We start from the raw sequence: 22562 nt of genomic DNA on the forward strand, positions 1-22562 counted from the left end.
AAGCAACATTTTTTTCCATAGGATTTTACTCTTGTTAAACATTGTCATAGTAGCTAACTGTTCTTTGTGACCTAACAGCCCACACTTCTCTGACCCTATTCTTAGTTGTCCTCAGCTTTTTATTTTACTCCTGGTATTGTCTTTTCTTATGTACAACATTTTGGAGAAAAATTTGTGTCTTTGAGTCTTTCAACATGTTTCAACCCAGCCCTTTCATCCACAGGAGAAAATATACCATGTAAGAAAAACAATGTTCCATTGAAGGTAATTCTTGGACCATGTCCTATTTCCTGTGTCACACACGTAATTTTACACTATTTAGGATAGAAGGTGCTTTGTAAATTATTTCATTCAAATGGGCCTTGATGACCTCATTTGTAAGAACATCAGCAGCAACAACACCAGGAAGCATTTATGGATGCAGCATTGTATGAGAGGTTTTATAAGTCTTTTTAATGCAACTGTCATGATTTTATACAGAAGTGGAGAGCATAAGGTTTAGAGAAAGTAAATAAATTTCCCAAGGCCATAGGATTGCTCAGAATAGCACTCCACTCTGATCCAGACTGCTTGCTTCTTAAAATCCTATGTACTGTTATAATTTTAAAAATCTTTTTGATAGTATAGTTTTAATAATTTAAGAAAAAAATTAATATAGGAAGAAGAAATAAATTTTAAGGGTTAGTCTACCAACCAGTTTCATAGAGTAATTCTGCCTAATATATTTTTCTGGACAAAACTTTGCTTCTTAAAAAGCAAAACATTATTATATTGTAGCCTTCCATTTTACTTAATTTATGAGTACTTATTCTATCACCATGGATCTTGCAAAGTTTATTTTTTAAAAGCCTCTTAAGACTCCATCATGACCTTTCTATAAATTCTTAAGTGCTAATTCTACTCTTTTGAGCATCATTTGCATGTGAAAAGAAAGCTTTGTCTATTATTTTTCAGATAAGTTATAAGAAATGGACTTACTGGGTCAAAGAACAGGGAGGTTTTAATTCTTAATAAAATATAAATAGTCTGTGCCTTTAGTCTCTACCCTTTTCCTCCAAAACAATTATTTTAGCTCTTTTATAGGCATATTACTATTTCAAGCTTATTTTAACTTCTAGGAAGCTCTGACCCTACACCAATAGTTTCTAACGCTATCAAACACAGCACCTCTTTTTGCAATAATTACCCTGAATGTCCCTCTCTAAAACCTGCAATGCAATTTATATTTAATATAAAGTATCTGTGCTCACAATTATAATATATAGATATATATTACCCTAATATTAATATAACTCATACAGTAAAAAATAATACATAATAAAATGTAATATTTTAATATGGAAATGTAGGAATACTATGGCACTAGAAAATAGAATGAAGTCATCGGACTCTTGAAGCTGTACATCAAATCAAGGAGAAGGCAGAAGCTAAGCTGTCTTCTGATAAATGTATGTTACCCCCATTCACATTGGTTAGTGACACAAACTTGCCAAATGGTGAGGAAATTTCCAAAGTAAGCAAAGACCATAGTCCCGTGATTACATAGTACTGATTTTTCAGATGTACGTAAATCAATATATATGTGAAATTGAGCTCAGAAACTTTCTTTATATTTAAAATAAGTTTACATTTTTGTAGATCAGATAATTCAAAAAAAGGGTTTTTACTAAAAATATATCTAGCTGAATTCTTAAAAATTCATCTGAAAGCAGGGTCAAATTCTTAGTCACATAAGAGTGCCTGAGATGCATCAGGCTTCCAGTAAGCCTATCCTTTGCTGACTTAATGTCAGTAACATCACTAATCAGCCTTCAAATGTCCAAAGGGAGCGGTAGCACAGACTTTGAGGAGCTCTGATATGGATAGAGTCCTCTGGGATTTTAACCCAGGAATGAGTATCGGAAGTCCTTGGGTCTATTCCCAAACAGGGTCTGTCCATCTTAGTCATTCCCATTTTGAAGAGACTAAACTTCAGACTCAAAAGCCTCAAATTTTCATTTCAAATGAATTTCCTTCAATCATTTCTTTCTCCCTTCATTTTGCTTTTGTTTTTTAAATTTACCAGAGCCTAAAAGAAAAAAAAATTGTATGGTATAAAATAAAAGCAATTCAATGAGTTCCTTGAGTTAATTGTATGAGCGGGTAAGGATTAGGCAACTAAATATTAATGGCCATATCAATCACTATCCCAGTCAAAAAACAAATGGCTTCTAATTCCACTTGAATTCTTGTAGCACAATTGCATCTTGCATTCATCTTTCAACTGTTTTACATATCTCCTCATGTACATTTATATACTTTTCTACTGTGGAAGTCACCTGATATTAAATTTCCATATTTGATATTTATAATCAGAATATTACAACATCCAACATTTTGCTACAGATATAAAAAAAAGATCAGACACTGTAGTCTTCAAAAAAGAGTATTAAAATGAGTTTCCATCTTTCGTAAGTATGGTGTTTGTATACACATCATAGGAGGGTGTGTGCTTGTTTGTTCTTCATTTTCACTGAGGGATTTATACTGAACCATCATTGAACTCCCGTAATCTCTAAAATGCCTGGCTTTTTTTTCTTTTCTCTCTTTTTTTTCCTTGACACTGGGTGTTGTACAAAGGACATTCTCACTGAGCTACATCCCAGACCTTTTATTTTTTAATTTGAGGCAGGATCTCACTAAGTCACTACAGTGCCCAACCTGGGCTCAAACTTATGATCCTCCTTTCTCAGCCTATCCGAGTGCTGGTCTTACAGGCCTGGCATTGTTTAGTAAAGAATCTTCTTCCAGAGGAGCATAGGTGTATTTCTATTAACTTCTATGGGGAATAGCTAACATAGTGAGTATCAAAATATGGCCTTAGATTCATGGGTACAAAGTGGTAGACAAATGAACCAACTCTGCAGAGATACTAATAAGCATTCTTCACCTTATGGAAAGCTTACCATCATGCCTCTGTTTGACTAGAATGGACTTTGGAAATCATTATAAGCATATTCTTAAATAAGAAAACTGTGGAAATAGTATCTCTTCTATTTTTGTAAACATATATGAATTTTATAAACATGAAAGCTAAGGAACAATAAGCATACACATCAATTTAAAATATTCTACAGACAGTATATCAGTCATAAATAACTTTAACTTGTACTTCACAGTTTGTTTAAAAAACCTGAATTTCCACATTACACAATATTTAAGAAACATGGTTAAAATAGCTTTTCTGGGGCCGGGGATTTAGCTCAATGGTTTTGCCGCCTGCTGTGCAAGCACAAGGACCTGAGTTTGATCCCTGGTACCAAAAAAAAAAAAAAAATAGCTTTTCTGGAACTTTATACCAGAAAAGAAGACTTATCCTGAATTCTGTTGTTATTTTTTCAAGAAACCTCAGTAATTGCCTTACAAATTGTATTTCTTCACCAATAGCTTAATAACATGGGGAGGCTTCCAATGTGAATTAATTCTAATTTTATTCTTAAATGGTAACATTTTAATGACAAAATTTTTAAGCTTTCATTTTTTTCCTGTGGTTTTTTGAACTAGGCATTTCCTTAAACATTCCATTACCTGTATCAATAAGAAAATTAGTTCTAAATAGGCCCTAAAGCGCTCTTTTATTTGCCAAATACATGTTAAGTAGTCATTATGTGGCTGATATTTTACTTAGCACAGTGATATAAAACAAGAGAGTGGGGGATCTTTTCTGAGAACTTACTAAGTGACAGATTTATTTGGATTTACCTAGTGTCTTGTTGTGTTCCCATTCTTTAGTTCCGTCAATATCATTACTGAGCAGGCATTTTTCTTCTCACTTTACAACTGGACAATACACAGTATCTCCCCACAATAAACTCACATTCTGATAAGATAAGTGAAGTTAGCATGGTACATGCAGTTAGAAGTCTGTGCTGCAATTACTGTGAGAGCTGGCAGAGAGTGCCTCCAAGTCTGCCTGGCCAACCCAGCATGGCTTTCTGGAAGAGATGCTATTTAAGCCACATCTTGAGGAATGAAGGAGACATCGACAGGCAGAAAAGTTAGGGGAGTTAAGGGGTGTATTCTGGACACATGCAGTATTTCCAAAGAGAAGCTCTTGAATATCAAAGAGATTGAGTATCAGAGAGTTTCCCTGTGAGGGAAACTTGGGATTGTTGGTAAAAAATGGAAGACAGGGGAGTTGGATGTTAAGGGCTGACCTAGGCTGTGCAGGAGTTTCAGTAGCCTGTGGAGTTACATGGACTTTAATACCTGCCAGAGGGAGTGGTGTGCCCGGTTTCTAGGAAGCTTCAAAAGGCAGTGGATAAGAAGGTGTGCATGAGACTGCATAGGAGAGATGAGGTTCTGACACAATGACCAGGAGTCATTTCCTGCTACCTAATTGGTTTCCTTTTAAAATGCAGGGCTAAAGTTGAGCATAGGCCTAAAGGTAATGATGAAAATTAACTTTTACAAAGTAATCACATCATTACAGGGTATTTCTGAGTTAAACATGCATGATTTGGAAGTGTCTATTCTTCCATACCAAAACATTAGCTAAACCAACTGAAAATCAATGTTTCACGGATTCCAAAAATTTGAGCGCAAATAACTACATACAACATTACCAATTTTTCTATGTTATATTTCAAAAAATAGACATTACAGTTTATTACTGGCCATAAATTATCTTTTTTTTTTTACAAAAACTCAGTGTAAGATTACTTCTTACATTTTTTTGTGTGCACATACTTTTCTTACATAACCTGTTAATATGTATCTGACAAGTTATGTATAGAAACAATTTCTTTTGATTCCTCCTGGTAAATATTACTGTAAGGCAATGGACATGAAATGACCTCCCTTTTTCATTAATGATGAATTTGAAGTTGAGAAGCTTTCTTTTGGGTGACTGCTATGGTCTCTCTGGGAGCTGAAAGCCATAATCCCTGATTCCTTTGCCTTTCCATTACTTGTTCTACTTTACTATTTGATTTTCTGACTTCATTGAGAATTCTCCCATATTAATAAAAGAAATGATATTTTTGAATTTTAGGTACATATTTGATTCATGATGTTGTTAATTTCAAGAGGATGAATGATAAGATATGAGTAGGTGGAATTTGAATTCAGAGACAGTCAACATAATATGTGGATACACTCTCAGTGCCAAAGTCAGGAAAACATATGGTTTGCTGAGTTCTCTACAAAGACAGCATCTTTGTTAATGTTATTTTAAAAGCAATTATTTTTAGGCTGAGCAGATAAGTGAAGAATCTGACATACTAGGCTTATGACACATGTATTCATTTTTATGATTTATTTCTCTTAATTTGTTCATCCCTATGCCTGTCCTTTCTCTTTAATCTATCCACTTTCAAAACCATTAGTTTCTATGAGGCAACAATAGCATGTGTATTGGGGAAACTGAACCAGAGTCACATTTTTATGATGAAGTTAGATCATATAATAGCCTGACAAATTGAGTGTGGTTGCTAAAGAGAGAGATTTATGATATTTGGCATGATTCATGTGATAAACACAGTAAGACTGGCCAATGGCCTTAGGGAATACATAGTTGTTGACTCAGAGATTCTGTACTCTGGGTAATGAGTGTTTCTGCATAGGTGGGTATTTCTTGGGAACAAAATATTATCTTTAATTGATTCATTGTTTTTATTTTGTGGAAATTTTTCTAAAATATAATCAATGTGTATTCACCACATGGTGAAAGTAATAGTACCTTAGACTTTTTTATTTTCCCCTTCCTCTGCCCTCCCTTCAATCCCTCCATCCCTCCCTATTTACAAAGACTTTGTTTCCATGTTTTCCTTTTCTCATGTTAATTCCATTCCCTTCTTTCCTTTCCCCTACACCTCCCACTTCCCCTTCCCCTTTGCCTCTTTTCTTCCTATTACACATTATCTATTATACTTTTTTGTCGTTATTTACACTTTCAGTTTCTCACACTAGAGAAACTATTCTGTATTTACACATGTGTGTCCTATTTATTTCACTTAAGAGTATTGCCTCAATGTGCATTCATTTAGCTATAAATGTCTCTAATTTCTCATTTTTTATGGCTGAGTAGTACTCCATTTTATTAAAAAAAAAAACCCCGCATTTTCTTTATCTAGTCTCCAGTTGATGGGTATTTGGGCTGCTTCCAAGTTTTAGCTATTACAAATGGTGCTGCTATGAACATGGGTGCACATATATCACTGTGGCATGATTTTTTTAATTCTTTGGGGAAGATATCCAGAAGGGGAATAGCTGGGTCAAATGGGACTTCCAGTCCTACTTCTTTCAGGTATCTCCATACTGATTTCCACAGTGCTTGCACCAGTCTACACTCCCACCAGCAGTGGAGCAGGGTTCCTCTTTCCCCACAGCCATGCCAGCATTTGTTATTGGTTGATTTCATGATAGCAGCCATTCTTTCTGGAGTAAGATGGAATCTCAGCATTGTTTTCATTTGGATCTCTCAAATGACCAGTGATGTTGAACATTTTTTCATATGTTTATTTGCCATTTCTACTTCTTTGTCTGAGAAATGTCTGTTCATTTCAGATGCCCATTTTGGACTGGGTCTTTAAATTTCAGAGCTCTAGTTTTGTTAAGTTCTTTATAGTTTCGAGATAGTAGACCTCTGTCTGAGGAACAACATGTGAAGATTTTTTTCCCATATTGTGGGTTGTCTCTTCACACTGTTGATGGTTGCTCTTGCTGTGCAGAAGCTTTTTTAATAAGAAGAGATCCCACTTGTTTATTGTTTGTGCTAGTTCACAGGCAACTGAGGTTTTGTTCATAAAATCTTTTCCTACACCGATGTCTTCAAGAGCTCTACCTAACCTCTGTTCCAACTGGTTCAGAGTTTCTATTTTAATATTTAGATCTTTAATCCATTTTGATTTTAGTTTAGTGCATGGTGAGAGATATAGGTCTAGTTTTAATCTTTGGCAAGTTGAAACCCAATTTTTCCAGCAGCATTTATTAAAGAGGCTATCTTTCCTCCAGTGAGGGTGTTTGGCTACTTTGTCAAAGATGTGGTGGCTAAGTATGTCTGGAGTTGTTTCTACATCTTCTAATTTGTTCCACTGGTCCTCAGGTCTGTTTCTTTGCTGATACCATGCTGTTTGTATCACAGTTGCTTTGTAGTATAGTTTCAAGTTGGGGGTTGTGATACCCCCTGCCATGTCTCTGTTACCTAGAATTGCTTTTGCTATTCTGGGTCTCTTCTTGTTCCAAATGAATTTTTGGGTTGTTTTCTCAAGGTCCGTGAAGTATGCTGCTGGGATTTCAATTGGGATTGCATTGAATCTATATAGCACTTGTGGAAGTATGGCCATTTTCACTGTGTTGATCCTTCCTACCCAGGAGTAGGGGATGGCTTTCCATATTCTGATATCATCATCAATCTTTCTTTTCAGAGTGCTATAGTTTTCAGAGAAATCTTTGATTTCTTTTGTTAGCTTGATTCCTAGGAATTTCAGTTTTTTTGGATGCTATTGTGAAAGGAATTGTTTGCCCTATTTCTGTCTCAGTGAGTCTGTTGTTTGTGTAGAGGAAAGCTATTGATTTCTGTGCATGTTGACTTTGTATCCAGCTACTTTACTGAATTTGGTTATTAAGTCTAGAGGACTTTTGGTTCATACCTTAGACTTTAGAGGTGGATTTGGTAACTAGACCTATTAGCAAGAGTGGAATGCTGACATAGAGCCTTAGCTACTAGCTCAAGTTATCCTTGACAGACTGTTTTAGGGAAAATTGCTAATCAAGTTGACTTGCTTTCTTGATAAGTCTGACTGATCTTTGTTGAGCAATTTTGCTTAAAGGATCCATGCATTATAAGTTTCTGAAATTCCAACCTCAAGAAGATCTTTCTTGGCTGTGCTTTCAATGTCCTTTGCTTTGTCAACAATACTTTTGAAAAAAAAATTGGCTTCAACAATATAATGAGTCCTTTCATGTCTACCGAACAGCCTGTTTTTGTTTGTATTCATGATATAAGGAGGAATACCATTCCCTCTTGAGGAATTAATCCAGTTCATTTTTCCTAAGAGCTGTTTACTGCATCTTCATCAGGAAATAAATGGTGCTTATGTGCAACAAAAACCAGTCACATTTATATCCAAGTTCCTTTATTTTTTTCCCTTGAACGCAGGGTACGCCAAAATAGCATTATAGATGATACAGTTAAATTGAAAGTCCACTGAGATTCTTACATTATGATCAAAATCACTTCTCTAGTAACATTTCATGTTGTGTTATAGATTTTCTTGGTTCTCTTATTTGAGAAAATCATAGTAGCACATTCTGGCAGCAGGGAGCTCTCAGCACATGGTAAGACCAGTCCCTTCTTTCTTCTCTGAATTTTGTTGTTAACTTTCTGTTTCCAATTTCTCTATGAAAATCTAAGTAACATTTAATAGAAAATATGGTTCTGATTTCTGGAAGGAGGCCAGGAAGCCAAAACACAAAAAGAAGTTATAACTGTGAGTGTAAACTTAAGTAGTAGAATAGCTCAATGTGAGTGAAAAGTTTATCTGATTCCTAAAAGCATTATGATTTCAGAAAACAACAATATTAAAAACTAAAGAACCAAATATGCTTTAATAAAGTAAGTAAAGGTTTGGATTTTTTTGTTTGTTTGTTTTTACTGATGTCTTTCTATTGGTTCTTTATCTTTGGCGCATGATGTAGCAGAGAGGTAGCGATTACTTTCAGGTGGGGGAATCTGAGAAGTTAGAGGAAAAAGGCAGCTTTAGTTTAGGCTTTTAGAAAATATAGTGGAGAATCAGAAACAGTGAGATATTTAAATACATGTGTAGGCATGAATACAATGCTATTATACTCAAGGATGGCTAGTACATACTTTTTCAAAATAAAAGCCTCTTTCAGATTTCTCAAAGTATAAAAATATTTATGAAAGGATATCTTAGATTCATAAATAACAGTTAAAGAGATCAAAATCTTTCAAATCTCTTACTTCAATAAATTTATGCTTAGTATGCATGAGGCCTTGGGTTTGATCCCCAGCAACACACACACACACACACACACACACACACACAGAACTAGAGAGAGAGAGAGAGAGAGAGAGGAGAGAGAGAGAGAGAGAGAGAAAGGCAGGCACAAATAAAAATAAATGAATAATTTAAAATAAATTTATCTTATAAAATAGCAGGCAGGCCAGGAGAAGTTAATTTTCAGTTTAGGCTTTTTTTCTTTCCTTCCTTCCTTCCTTCCTTCCTTTCTTCCTCAGTGATTTTCCCATATATTACTGGGAACTGAATTTCTCTTTAAAAAGAAGAAAAAAATCAATACAGTGCAAAATGTTTAGCTCCCTTTTGATTTCAGGGTAATGTTCTGAATAATGAAAATCAGAATGCTTCATAAATTCCAACTCAATATCATCATACATTCATAGCATGCAAGAATTTGAATATTACTTTGAATGCAAAACTCAGAAGGGCATATTAGTCTAATTCAATTGCATTTTTCTATCATTAATTATTGCCTATGAAGCAAGTTTGAGAAGTCCAATGAAGCTGTCAAGCTTTGTATGAATCTCTGAATGTGTGAAGAAAATTTTCTTTCTCAGGAATGTCCCAAGAATCCATAGATTTTTACATATAATGCTTCTATAAGATCCTGCGTTTGAGTTGGTTTTTAAAAATACATGACCTTTTCTGTAACTCTTTACATTAAATTCATTTCTGGAACTACCATTTATTGATAATTCATATTCTAATAATAGCATTCCCAGTTCTAGGTTTAAATTCCAACTTCTTCATTATTCAGTTATCAAAATATCATTCTGAATCTATTTGAGAAATAAATCCGGACATGTATAGGCAGAGCACCATACATAGTTATGTTTGCGTGTTAGGTTTGAATTTCCATTCACATGTATTTTCCCATTTAGTTTTTTACAAAAACACAGTGTGCTGCATGTTATTTGTACTACTATTATTCACAACTAAAAATTGCATAGACAGGAAAAGCAGTTCCTCCTTGCTGATCCATTCCTTTCTATATGAAAGGTATTTGAATATAGAGCATGACCTTTTCCCCAGTTTGACCTTACCCAGTTGTTCTCAGCTGCTGTTCCACTACTTGCTTCTCACAGATCCATCACAAGATGAATCTCTTTAAAATGAACTTCCTAGATGATATTTGATTCACAAAACTGAGTCCCTTTCCTACTTTCCTATGTAGCCTCAGTTCTCAGCACAACATATTTTAGTACTTGATTATATATCCAGCTAATATTATAATGGCTTCCAGGGGTCTTTAGAATAGTATTTCACTCTACAACTCCATATCACCCTGTGGGATTATAATAATCTTGGCTGTTTATTACTCTGAGTCCCTCAAATGTCCAATTATGTACTGGATAGAAATAAATTTCCATATGTGGGCCTGATGTAGTATACCAAAAAGTTTAGTCTTGGGCGGGGAGGGAGACTGTTCTAGTGAGATGCCCACCAACACAAAAAGATTGCTCGAGCCAGAGAATGGTAATATATGACCAGATAGAGAACAGAGTCGTTGTGATTAATGCAACAATTTAAAATGCAGTATGACAGCCTGGTAAACATGGTTTTAGCACCAAATAGAAAAAAAAAAGTCACAAATACAATATGACAGGAACCAAAGGTATAGGCTATATAGTAGACAAAGTATGTCTAAACATTTAGTTCTTTGGCCATTGTTGCTTTTCACTGTGCAGTGAGAAAAAAAGAAGACAGCTATTAGGTTTCTGACAAAGCAATTATACCAAGGCACAGATGCAGGGAGCTGACCTGACATTTGCCCCTAGGTAGCTGTCATAGCAGCAGGCTGAATAGAACAGCTTGATACAACTGCCATTGCAGGTGTTGGAGGAAGTTCCACACTAAATGCAACACATTAAGACATTAATATACAAGTGTGCATATAAATCCTTCGTGGTGGACATCTTTCTTTTTTATTCAGTCCTTATCTCAATTTCTAAATACTCCCTCCAAAAGAGATCCATGTTTAGAAGCAGTGATGATTATGTGCTTCGGAATGACTAGCAGCAACATCCACCACTATAAGTAGACACAGTATATCTAGGTCTAGGATGCTGTTCCTTGGGGAGAAGATAATATACAGAGTGTTGCTAAGAAAAGAAAAATTTAGATACTGTAAACTGGATATACTTTTAAAAAATTATATGTATTGCATCTGTACTCCAAAGCATTTTTTTCAAGTTTACTGTTTATTCACAAATCTATGCAAGCATCTCTGTACCTGTGTACTATATACAAAATATAACTCTTTAAGACTATGTATAAAATATTTAGGCGTATGCAAAGAATTATATACACATAAAGGAAGCAATATTGTTAACATATTAAAGAAAGCTTTGGGAACATTACTGAGGTAGTTATTTGAGTTTTAAAACTAGTATTCCTATTTTGGTAGGCGAAAGTTAGCATTAATGTGAAATTGTTCGGCCAAAACTCTTTGTTTTGGTGGTGGTGGTGATGGTGGTGTTGTGCTGTGTGTTTTATTTTGTTTTGTTTTGCTTTGTTTTGTTTTGCTTTGAGACAGAGCCTTGATATATAGTTCACACTGGCCTTAAACTCACTATGTAACTGTGGTTGGTCTTAAATTCGTGGTGATCCTCCTGCTTTAGCCTCCAAGTGCTGAGATTACAGGCTTGCACCACCACACCTGGCTCACAACTGAAGTCTCAGAGTTTCCATCTTCCCCTGACCATTTTCCTCCTGTATCTGTGTCTGTTTTCTTATGCGATCAGCCATATTAGGAACCGCCTAATGTAAGATGAGATTTAAACTACTAAAACTGGATTGCATCTAATGAGGATGAACTAAATTTCATCTGCAAAGACCCTTTTTCCAAATAATATTAATTTACAGGTACGGGATATTAGACCTCAGTATATCTATTTGAAGGGACACAACTCAACCTATAATAGAAAACCTTCTGTACTTTACTCCAATTCATATCTTTTCCCACTTGAAAAAAATATATTCACTCATCCCAGCATTCCTGGGTATCTTAACCCATCTCAACATTGTCTTATCTTTTTTCATCTTTATTACCATAATATTTGTACATATTTATGGGATACAGTATAATAATTCAGTACATGTACGTAATGTGTAATGATTATATCGGGATAAGAAGCATTTCCCTCTTCAAATACTAAGAGCCTTCATATTCTTCTAGTTGTTTTGAAATATGTCATAGATTATTATAGAATATAATTACCCTACATGGCTGTAGAAGGCAAATCTTATCTTTAAATCATTGCCAGAGTGGGTGAGACTAAGTATAGTTTATCCTGGGGAAAATTTTTTTTATATGTGTAAACATATGAAACTTAGAACACTAGTTATATACCTCCAGAAGACATGGGTGTGAAAGGTGTGGAGTAGATAATTTCATTCCAAAAGGAAAAAATGGTACAGATAAAGGGGACATGATCTCAAAGCAACTCCAAAGCCTAGCAGGGTAATTCCATTAGGTTCTGAGGCTAGGAATACCATCTGTAGGTCAGTGTTCTGCCTCCTGTCCCACCTGTACAGCAGCCCCACATTCTTCATCCACTTGGGCATTGGCCTTGCCCTCCCAGCACAAGCAGGTCCATTCAGCCAGCTTCAACTCTGGGCCCATGGGTCTGCCCTCAGAGATCTCCTTCTCTCAGTTCCAATCTCTGTTCCCTTTCAGTCCAAGGCAGAAAGTTTTTCTGCTGGTATGAAATTTCTCAAAAATGTTGCTGGTCTCTGGGGGATGTCAAAATGATCCACGCCATTAAATGGGAGTGTTTTTTCCTATTTCCTCCTTGGATATAACTTCATCTCTATTCCTGGCATCTTCTGAGCTGGTAGATTAGACCCATAATTCTCAAGCCACATCCGTTTCTAGAACATGCTCTGGGAAATTTTCCTGATCAAATGCTTTTTCCTTTGTGTCATCTAATCCAACTCATAACATGGATTAATTCCAGTTCTTAGATTCCACTCATTGAGGAGTGTATGTATGGTTTAATTCCCTAGTATTGCACCAAATAAGAATTTACCAGCAGAAGTATTGAATGCAGAATATACAGTGTAAATATAAGTTCAAAATATATAACTCTGTTCAAGAGTGGAAAATATTTATAAATTATTTTAAAATTTCATTTATTTGAAGATTAGAGGCAGAAGCAGTATTCATTTATTATTTAAATAGTATGAGTTTTATTATCAGCAGAATGGTACAGATCTCACACACAATATAGATAAACTCATACAAAACTTGTCTATCAAAACATGAAATGTTAGTGATATAAAATCAATAAGAGATGTGGAGAGTAAAACATTAAAAGCAGAATTTTTTAAAAAATAGTGAGTATTAGCCTCATTGCCTATTGATATAGGCTTTGTACTTTCACAAATAAAGCGTGGATCATATATATCCCATTATATTGTCATTGTGTAATTTTGCTAAAAATTTTTTTCACATATACTCATACAATATATTACTTTTTAAATGATCTTAGTTATTTTTTCCTAAATATTCCTGATACAACTTAGTTATAATGATAATAGTTATAATGATAATAAATACTATAATGATATATATAATGATAAATAAATAATGATATATAATGATAAATAATGATATATAAATAATAATGATATATAATGATAAATAAATAATGATAAATAATGATATATATAATGATAAATATATAATATAATAAATACTAAATATAAAATGGAAATACTATATGGATTTGAAATGACTTTTTCTATTTTAGAAACAAAGCTGTTAGAAAACCCAGTGATTGGATTCATTCATGAACACATGCCCTGGACATGTCCCCTAATTGGAGCCAACTGTAATTAGACTACTAATAAGTGCTTCTTAATGATGAGGAGGAAACCAATCACTAATGAGAAGCTTCTTGAAAAGCATTGTCCATCCATTAGTTGCAAAATGCTGAACAAATTTTAAATGTATAGCTTCTGTTCTAAAATCAACAAATGTCTTTTCTTTAGGTACCTTATTACTCTTTGAATATGAAAGTACTGTAGAAAAATAGGCAGTGATTTATTCATTATGGAGGTAACCACTCAAGACAAGGTTTCTGAAAATTTGTTATGCTTTAGCATGAAGGCAAAGCTCTTAGCAGCCTAGATTCGACCCTGTTCAAAGAATAGGAGATAAATGTCAGGGCTACCTGGCTTACAATTGAGTAAAAGAAGGGGCTTGCTTTGTCTTTTTTCTTAGAACCACGGATATGAAACACGCATTTGAATTCTTTTGTGTCAAGTAACCAGAAAATGCCTGTTCGTGAAGCACAGATGAGAATGAATGACACTCCTCAAGTCTTCCAAGTGTTCCCAAGAATAATTCACTCTACCTTTGCACTATAACAAATAACTTGCTTCAATAAATCCACTGTTCCACTGTTCTAGGGAAAAAATACATAAAAATTAAAATGAATCATTCATTTCTCAATACATTAAGCATATATATATATATATATATATATATATATATATATATATATTTTAACAAGTGGGTGGCAGACTACAGGAGTGTTTTATATGTCCTGAACATTGGTGTAAAATGTTTGCATCTGAGTGCACCTGAGTGACCTTCAGAACTTGAGCAGACCCATGACTTCCTGTTGTCCTTTAGCCAGTCCATGCTTGCCTGGTCCCTAGATGTAGTTGAGTTTGTCAGGTCTTTGAGTCACTTAATTGCAGCCAAGTCTTTTATCACCTAAATGTATGTACCAACATTTTTGCTTTAAAACTTAAAGACTTGATAGTCCTTTGAAAAACATGAAGATAAAAACTAAGATAGACATAAAAAAATAAGATAGACATTAAAAATTTTTCACCTTTCAACTTACACAAATATACAGACACTGCCTCCACTGTACATCTCTGTAGTAGAATAGAAAATCATGTTTAAAGAATAGGAATAGAAAACTATTTAAATTTGACACTTTTCTACATTTTGGCAGAAGAATATGTGATTTTTCCCTTGAAGATGCCTACTATATTACATATAATACATATATTAGTAAGGATATATGAAGACTATATAGCTGTAAGAATATATGACTATAAGTCCAACTGGTGCTGAATTGTGCAACTCATCCTTAACCAACCACTGAATTAGAGTTTATTTCCTTTTTTAAATTCCAAGCTTTTGTGAGATTTCTGTAAGCTATTTAAACAGCAGTCCCTGTGAGTACAGACCGTGAAAGGAAAACAAGTGAGCAGAACATTCTCCTCACATAGAGTGAGTCTATCCATGTTCATATTGAACTGAGCTGCCTATCATTGCTGATGAGCCCAAAGGGCCTTGAACCTCTAGACCCAACAATAAGTAAACATATTATCTATGTTTGGTCATCGCAAGGAGAGGTTAAGTTGAAAAAATGAGGCCAGATTGCCTAGGCTACAACTATGAAACATTCAGAAAACCACAAGCAAAATAGTAAAATAAAATCACTGAAAATAAAGACTGTCTGGGATTAAGCACACTAAAAGCTCATAGTTGACAGCATGCACTTAAAGCAGTTGAGAGAACACAGTAGAGAAAGATAAGGGTTTAGTAATTGACCCCCCCCAATGCCACGTACCTGAGAATGACAGCCTTATTTTTCCTTATTTCTACCTTAGTCTTCTTTAGCATTTCAGATGATCATATTTGTCTTTGTTATTGTTATTTTTGTATGCACTATCTTTTCAGCATTTTATTCTTACAGTACTTAAAGAGTTTTATGGAGATCACTATAATCCTACTTACATGGATTTTGCAGGGCAAAAAGAAGTGTGCCCTTCATCCACCTAAACTCTCCAAGAGAAAAAGAGGGCAGAGGGCTCAACCCAGCATTTTACCACAACTTGGAAAGACCAAAAATGGAGCCCTCTTTACCTATCGTCAAAGGTGTTACACAGAACAGCATGCCACTAGTCCCTTTGTAAAAGGCCGAGGAGGAAAAAGATGTAGTTTATTTGCATAATTGAGTCTTTTAGAAATAAGAAAATAACACTCACTTTTATCATTCATGGAAAAATGTTTATCAGCAAATTTGGCCTCCTGCATAATGCCTGAATTAAAACAAATGGAACAAATCCCATCAAAGAAAAGTTTTAAAGTAAAGATAATACTAATTCACGGAGATATATCTTGTGCAGCTTCATTATTATTCATTTTGTTTAATTTAATTTTCAGTGTTATTTTTAGAATAAAAATACCCCATCCTGAAGAAGGATTTTCTTATATAGATATAGTTTAGGACAGTGAGGAAATTTTAAAAGATTAACAAAAGAACCTGTGGTACACTTGTGGTAGTTAATGGATAAGACCTACATTGGATAGTATTTGCCTTTGGTGCCTATAAAAATCCCACCAATCTTTGACAGAAGAAGCCTGATGAAGATACTTTCCTGGTGAGCTGCTGGTCCCTGATGAAGAAAGGCCAGAATTACAGCCCTGAAAGCTGAAAAAAAAATTACCAGCTTGTCATCTTCAGTTCAATTTAATAAAGATTAGGTGCATGATGTCCTCTGGGACAGTGATGAAGTCATGACTGGAGCTGACAGCATCCTCCAACAAGTGCTTCATCTTTGGGGCAAGAAGAAACCTGTGGATGAGAAGGAATGGATGGTGAAAAAAAGGAGAGAGAGCTTATATAGAACTCTCTCAACTGAGGAAATTATTCCAGAGCTTGGACCTATGCTTTCACCAATCAGAAAAGAGAAGCATAGTATTTTGAGAAATTGGATAGCTTTTATTCTATTACCTTAGAGTCTCTCCAAAAATAGCTAAACTTCCCTACTGCATCCTTACCACTCAAGGAGTAGCCACATCGGGTTGTGAGACTGTGGTACAGAGGACAGATTGGAACTTTGGGGGCCAATTAGACACCCTCCTATATCGCTGCACTGTTCTATGTTAAGGAGCACTGGAAAATGTAACTCAGTCTACAATGTAGGAGTATTTTTGTCTCACAGACATGCCATATGATGCAAATGGGAGTGTGTGTGCATAATTTCTAAACCAGTGCATGACTCGAAATAAGTGATATGAGTGAGATCAGCTATCTTCACTCGTGTCCAGAGAGAGAGAATCATTCTCCACTGAGAGCCCTGCTAGTTCCAGAAATTCTTTAGGAAATATCTTTATTTCATTGAGCCTCATACTTATTCTATAACATCCATCCCTTTGCCATATTCTGCCCTATCATGTGGCGAGAAAGAAGTGTGTCTTTCTTCGTAAAACAGTCCCCTTTCAGAAAACAATCCCTTGTATATTTAAATGCACTCTTCTAATTGTCTTCTCTCATCATTCTTCTAATTGTCTCCTCTTCTCTTTTATTAAGGACAAACTCTTCATGGTCCTAGAAGAGCAACCACTCTTTCTCGAGTCTCTATCCCTTCCCCTCTTACCAGTTCTCCCTGATCTCTCTCCTGTCCTACCACTTTTTTCCTTCCATAGGATTCTTCCCTTCGGTGTACTTCGGTGCTGTTCCTCCTCACCCCAACCAAAAAGAAACAAATGAAAAGAAAAAGAAGAAAACTCTATACTATTTCCCTTAGTTCCCAGTTTTCCTTCCTTTTACAAATGAACTCCTCAAAAGTATTGTCTTAAATGACCGCCATTCCATTTCTGTGCCCACCCTACTGCCAATGTTATTCCTTTCCAGGTCATGAATGAGTTCCACATTTATAAATCTAATGGTCTGTCTCTCAGGTCTCATCTCTATTGCACTGTCAGGAGCCCTTGGCACAGTTACCTTGTCTTCCTTGAGAATCTAGGTTGCCCTTGACTTCTAGGATAACACATTTATTCTTTTCATTTCTCGCAGTCCTTCTTTGTCCATATTCTGGTTCCTCCTTGCTCTCTCTTGGCCCGTTTTCTCATTGCTGGCAAAAAAATACTGCCATCCACAAGCTAAAGAAGGAAAGGTTTATTTGGTTGTTTTTATGGTTTCAAGGAATTTGGTCCATGATCAGCTGGCTCTAAGGCAGGAACATCATGGCAGAAAGGCATGGTACAGGAAAGTTGCTTAGTTTATGTTGGCAGAGAAGCAGAGTAGGGAAATTGGGCTGGAAGAGGAAGGGACCAGGTAAAGTACCTAAGGTCATCCTCTATGATCCACCAGACATACTCATCCTCTGGGTGGCTCCCAAACCAATGAAGTTGACAATCCCAGTGATCACATCCCCTAATCCTAAAACCTAGAGTACTCCAGTCCTTGGTGATGAGCTGAAACCTCTTCTCTTTTCTCTTCCAGTCCCACAGCTCTAAATACCATATATAATGTGTGACTCATCTATTTACATCTCTAGCCTGGGTTTCTCTTGAACTGCACATCCATACAGTATATCTATGCAACAGCTTCTTGGTATGTCCTCTTGGATGAATAATAAGTATAATAAATTTAATATGTTCAAACATATCTCAAAATATCAAACCAGTTAAAGTCACTCCAGTTAAATCTCACAGTGGGCTAGGTCATAAGAATTATGGTTGCAATTAACTTGATCCCTTCTTTCTTCTCATCATGCACATCAACCAGTCACAATATTCTTAGGCACTATCTTCAAAATATGTTAAGGATTCAGTCAACTTACACTGCTCTCACTCTTTACCTTTTCCAATTCATAATAATCTCTCATTGAACCAGTCTGCCAACTCCTCTTGTTCTGTTCACTTACTCTCTGTGTTCAGCTAGAATACTCCTGTTCAAATGTGTCAGTTTATGTCACTCCTTGGCTGAAACTGATCAGTGGCTTTCCATTCTGCTCAGGACAAAAGTCAAAGGCTCCAAGGTATTAAAAGGGACGACATAGACTGGCTCCATGTCACCTGTCATAGCTCCTGTCCTGTACTATCCTGCCACACGAGTGGCAGCCATGGTCCAGTTTCAGGGCCTTTGCACATGTTGTTCCTTCTACTTTGAATGCTATGCCTCAGCATCCATAGGGCTAGCTCTTTACTTCCTTCAGATATTTATTAAAAACCCCGTCTTTTCAAAGAGGTCTTTCCTGGAGATTCCATTTTGAATTTGAAAGCCTTCTCAACATTTCATATCTTCATTTGCAGTGCTATTTTTCTTTTTTCTTTATGGTGCTATCCAAGGTCCTATGAAGTACATATTTTATTTACTCTTTTCCAAAAAAGTTTGCTTTTTATTATCTCTACAAGATAGGCCTCCAAAAGCAGAGCTTTTAACATTTGTTCACTATTCTGGAACAATACAAAGCACATTGGAACTCAATAAACATACGTAAAATGAATGAATGAATCATACTTGTCATCTTTTCTTCTCAGGTTAAATATCTCCCAATCTTTTAACTTCATTATAAAGTTTTGTCATGTCCCAGGAACCTGTTTTGTTCTGCTTTTTCTTCCATAGACAGGTTCAGTTCTCTCTCTCTCTCTCTCTCTCTCTCTCTCTCTCTCTCTCTCTCTCTCCCCCTTTCTCTGTTTCTCTCTCGCTCTCATTTCTCTGTCACACTAGGGTTGAACTTCAAGTTGAGCTACATTGCCAACCTCAAGACATGGTTGCTGGAGTCGAACTTTTGATCCACCTGCCTCATTCACCCAGAGTGCTGGGATTATAAGCATGGACCACCATGCCCAGCAATTATGTTTCTCTTACAATTTGCCACCAAGGAGAAGGCTTTGACTTGCTCAGTACAGCACAGTGGTTAAGCATTCAACATATAGAATGAGAGTTCCTAAGTTTAAGTCTCAGTGCCTGGCTAAGTCCATCAACAACACTTTACAACCTGTTTTTTCACATCAAAATGTCAGAGTTTAATAGTATTCAATTCATACATATATTGTGTGCATTGAGATAATATGCCGATCAGTATAGTTTTCTGACATGTAGCAGATACTCAACAAATATTACCTAATATCATTTCTTTTCTTCTAGCTACTAAATATTTTTATTAATGTAACCTAAGATCTATTAGGTATTTTCTGGCTAATTTCTCCATATATTAGGACCTGTATTTTATGTATTCATAACATTGGTTGTTCCTCTTTGCTAGACTTAAATCAGTTATAGTTAATTAATTGCAAATGTACTATCGCTGTCCCCTGCTAACACATGAACTCATGGGAAGCAGGTGTTTGATCTGTATTATTCATGACAACTTCAACTGCAATGTCGTGCACATTGTATGTGCTCAATACCTATTTTAATAAGGGCTTTATTTAATTCTATCTGTACTTTTTCAGGAGTACTAGAGTTCCAACATTCTTCTTTTTGCATGTGACTAATATTTTAGACTAAAATTCTGAAGAAAATTCTATCTATCCAGCCAAATTAGATCCTAAGAGAGGGATAAAAAATGGAAGGGAAGTGAACAGATAAATGTGAAGCAGACACAGAGAAAGCTTCGTGTCAGAAAACATATTCAAAATAAATACCTGAGGAGTACTTAATAAAGGGACTATTTATGCAGGTGTGGGATGGGTTAAGGCAATCAAGAAGACATGGAGAAGTATGCAGGACTAGCAAGTAAGAGAGGCTGTTACCACCAGGAAATTGGGGAGCAATGGCAGGGAACTGAGGCAGGGTCAAGGCTCCAAATCTGGCAGGGTCTTGGCTCTTAAGAACACACCATCTGCCAGACCATGGCATGACAGGGAAGGATCCTGAGGAGTAAAAACCCGGGCACACTCATCTCTCAAGCTCTCTAAACTCTCCCACTGTGTCCCATTAGCGAGGCCCTAACAGCCAGAGAGCAAAGGACTCCTGTTGATTAAGGGTACAGTAGTTACACACCCAGGAAACAAACTTAGAGGTGCATCTGCAAGAAGAAATTGAGAATATTCAGAGCCCCAGCAAAAATAATTGTTGTAGTCATTTCCTGTCATAAAGGAAGTGCAGGTCTAAGATTCATGCATACTTGTACAAAACTGTTAAATCAAATCCTAGAGTGTATGATCAGAGATCCTTGGATATGAAGAAAAGTTTAATCAGATGTGGAAAATATTTCTATGCAGTATAAGCACACATGTATGCACACATGTACACACACATGAACTTTCCCTGTGTCTTCACATGTCTGTCTCTTTTTTTTTACTTAAGTACATTTCTACTGGACACTTATCCAAAAATTACTCCTTGTCTTTATCCAGTTTAATTTCATTATCAATGATTATCACTATCTGAAGTTAATTTTGTGCATTACACATTTTATTTCTTTCATTTGCCTAGCTTCCTCCATAATCGTGTAGATCCTATGAAGGCAGGGATCCAGTCTATTATTTTTGCTGATATATCCACAGAACCTAGCTAGTGTTTAGCCTAGTAAATAGAGGGCATTTACTGAATCTTTTTTAAAGTTTCACTTATAAATACAAGTAGATTGTAAAAGACTGCATGCTGAGTTAATAAATCATTCTGCTATGAGATAATAAAAAAGGGGGGACTGCTGGATTTACCACAGGTGACTGGGTAGATGAAGGCATTATTAATCAAGAGCAAGAATTCAGGAGGCAGAGCAGTTATGGTGGAACTGAGAGAGTGAGAAAATAAAGTGTACAATTTTGGACATACTAATTAGGAAGCACCTGTGGGATACATTCAGTAGATAGTTGGAAATGTGGACCTGAGTATATATCTTATGTATGAATATAGATTTAGAGGTCTTTGGTACAAAAGTAATACATGAAGTTATAAACCCAAAGAGACTTTGCAGAGAAATTATATAGAGAGGACAGACTACTCCTAGAGAGTTAAACTAGAAGGAAAAGAGCTTATATATACTATTCCTACCCATATTCACTCTGAATAAAGTAATATACCCTAGTATCTTAAGGAAGATAAAACTACTATTTTCCAAATCCAAACAGTGTTTGAGGACATTGGTGGATTTATATGTATATATATGTTAAGGAATTTTAGTAGAGAACACCACAAAATTAAGAACTTGAAGAGCAAATTTTTTTCTCTCTAAATGGAAGTAAAATTATAAACTTTATATTTGATATATGAAAAATGTACCAACAGTGATATTGTCTACCTATACACCCACAGCTTGTATGGCAAGTCAGCACACTTCATGTGATTAAATTATAAGTAACAGAAACAGTATCATTATGGATTGGACCATTAGCAAAGAGCATAGTATTTTACTTAGGTATCAACACAACACCCACATATATTCAGGCTTAAGCAATATGTTTTAAATTCAGCACTAGATTATTTATTTATAGATCATTTCATATCATCTCATGCATGTTCTTTATAAAATTTAATTTCATATTAATATTGAAGCATTATCGCTCTGATTCAGGCATCATCATATTAATAGCTTTTCTAATTACCGTGGTTTGACTATTTCATAATTAATATACTTGAAGTATAAAAATGGATGGCAATTTTTACACCCAGTTTAAATTAAATTATAATAACCCGCATGTTTTTATCCCAACATGTAGGAATTAAGATCTCAATTATATGCTTCTTTCAAGATCTACAATCCCAATTGAATGGTGCTTACTATATGAATGAACATAATGTTCATCAAATGCGGCTATGAAGAAATTCATTA

At 35.4% G+C, this 22562-nt stretch overlaps 1 protein-coding gene across 14 annotated transcripts in view; it reads left to right on the forward strand.

Moving 5' to 3' along the window:
* The window catches only part of Nol4 (nucleolar protein 4), a 329323-nt gene that overhangs the window by 265088 nt on the left and 41673 nt on the right, over positions 1-22562 (forward strand). The gene's annotated exons all lie outside the window — the stretch shown is intronic.

Source organism: Heterocephalus glaber, unplaced genomic scaffold (assembly GCF_053883595.1).
Source record: "Heterocephalus glaber isolate CG9 unplaced genomic scaffold, H.glaber_assembly_v1.0 deba00000331, whole genome shotgun sequence".
Taxonomy (NCBI): domain Eukaryota; kingdom Metazoa; phylum Chordata; class Mammalia; order Rodentia; family Bathyergidae; genus Heterocephalus; species Heterocephalus glaber.